This window comes from Nicotiana sylvestris, chromosome 3 (assembly GCF_000393655.2).
Source record: "Nicotiana sylvestris chromosome 3, ASM39365v2, whole genome shotgun sequence".
Taxonomy (NCBI): Eukaryota; Viridiplantae; Streptophyta; class Magnoliopsida; order Solanales; family Solanaceae; genus Nicotiana; species Nicotiana sylvestris.
In genome coordinates this window covers 19,649,622-19,651,930 of record NC_091059.1, presented here as the reverse complement: position 1 = coordinate 19,651,930, position 2,309 = coordinate 19,649,622, and the positions used below count along the sequence as shown (strand labels likewise).

Below are 2,309 nucleotides of genomic sequence, written 5' to 3'. Positions count from 1 at the left end.
ATAACTTATACCAGATTTGGTAACCAAACAAGGTATAAGGTGGTATTAAATTTTATACGAGTACTATTTTTACTTATACCTCATACCAAACGACCCCTTAGTGTTTCCTTGACAACAGCCTAAAGATAAGGAAGATTTTGGATGTCTGAATCCTCAACCAACCTGTTTAAGCCAACCATTCTGTTTAGTCTTTTTGATTATCATCATCAAAAAAGAGGAGATTGTTACACCTAAGTTTCAATGATGACAATAGTGCAAATCTAACTGTATCCATTTAATCCAATTAATTGCAGGAAATTAGGAGGATAATACTACTTTAAAGGAAGTTCTTTTGGTAAGGGCATCAGAAAGGAAACAAGATCAAATGCCACAAGAACAATGCTAAATCAAAGGACGTCAAGGCCATCAAAAAGGAAACAAAATCAAGCACATGCACTAAAGGAAGTTAGAACAATGCTAAATCAAAGGACGTCGAGGCTATCAAAAAGGAAACAAATCAAGTGCAGCCGCTAAAGGAAATCAGGCCCTACTTCAAGGATTGATTTGGAATTTGGAGATACTGAAGATTGCTCGATCAAGTCAAGCCATAAATCACTCCCTTGATTATGGATATGAAAAGGAAGGACGTAAACGAATCCACCCCATCCCTTGTGCAAGATTCGGAGACACCCCTTGGGTCAAATCTCTTAGAATATTTTGTGCCTCAATCAAGGGTAAATCTGCAACGGCTACTCAAAACACTCCTATAAGAAGATTGGCCAACTCAAGAATTCGATCACGTAACTACATCATCTGTTTCTAAGCCTTTCTTATTCTTAGTACAAACATTGTATTCTTGAGTTTACAAGTGTCACAAAAGATAGGAAGAATTAGAACACAAAATGAGTGTTGTGTCAATATTGGAAAGAATTACTATTTTTGTATATCGTTGGTGGTGAACGAACTAAAACCATCGATGTTGTAAACATTTATCAAAGATCTAAGAGAACTCTTGTGACCCTAGGGAACTAGATACAGGTACCACACCGGTACTGAACCAGTATAAAAATTGTTGTGTCTTTTTTATCTTTCTGCTCATTTAGTTTATTTTGACTGAAATCAATCGTTGCGCAAAGTCTAGTCGACTAAACTCATACTTAGTCAACTAAGATTTTTAAATCAGTAACAATTCACCCCCTGTACTTTCATTTTGTCTTCATGTCCCCCCCCCCCCCCCCCCACACACACACACATCCTACTTTCATTTTGTCTTCGTGTTTCTTTATGATCCATCCATGAACTTATCAAACTTAAGCAACAAAGCTTTTGCCTTTTTTCCAGCCCCAAGCACATCATATTTCTTCAAAGGACCAAAAACTTCACCTAACCCCAACTGCCCTGCAAGTAATACTATCCCCTTTGCAATTTCTCTTATATCCGTGCTCTCGTTGACATTAGTTGATGTTCTTTGTACTCATGCTCAGCCTGCAAATAAGATTATTTGTCATGGCCATAAGCTGAATTCCAACATCACAAGCCTCCCCTTGTCCCGACAATTGACGAAAAATTCCAACAGTTTCATCATCTCCTCTTTCCTAACATCAGCAAATTTGACAGAATTTCTGTCATGCATATTTTCTTCAAGAAAATCCAGAGCTTGTTGTAGTCCAAAATAGTGAACATGGTGTCATGGTAAATTTGGTAATCTGAAGAGCCAAATTCAGGCCTAGCAGCAAAATTGATGTCATTGGTTTTAAACACTTCTTTTGCTATGGTACCATTTGACACAACATAGGAAGTCGATGCACCCGCGCAAATCAACATGAATGGACCATAGCACAGTGCTAATTTCTGGAAGGACTGATGCCAAAGAGAACCAAGAAGATGCAAATGGCCTATGATTGGTAATGCTGGTGGGCTTGGAGGAAGCTGGATTTTATTATGTGATCGTTGGCGCTGCTTCTTGATGTAGGATTGAAATACTAAACAGATGAAGAAAAGCAAAAGATATATAGTTGACCTTCTATGGAAACAATTGCCATGACTGCTAATGAGATGGTTTACAGTACTCTTGTCTTACTGTATTTTAATTTATAGACACAAGGCCAAAATAATTTTGTTTTAACAGTTTTTTAATTTGTATCATTTTAATTTTCTATCTCACAACGTTTTTGGTCATAAAATAGGAGTATTATTTGTACATCATGTTGTTGAATTTGACAAAACATTTTGTCCCACATCGGTGGGAAAAGAAGGGTTGGGGGGTTTTCCCCCTATAAAAGAAGGCTTAATGTTTAGGATTTAAACACACCTCTCATTTGCCTTCTCAT

The 2,309-nt window shown here is 37.2% G+C and overlaps 1 pseudogene; it reads right to left on the bottom strand.

Moving 5' to 3' along the window:
- Positions 1-1,136: 1,136 nt before the first annotated feature.
- On the bottom strand, positions 1,137-2,309 carry LOC138887120 (3,9-dihydroxypterocarpan 6A-monooxygenase-like; annotated as a pseudogene).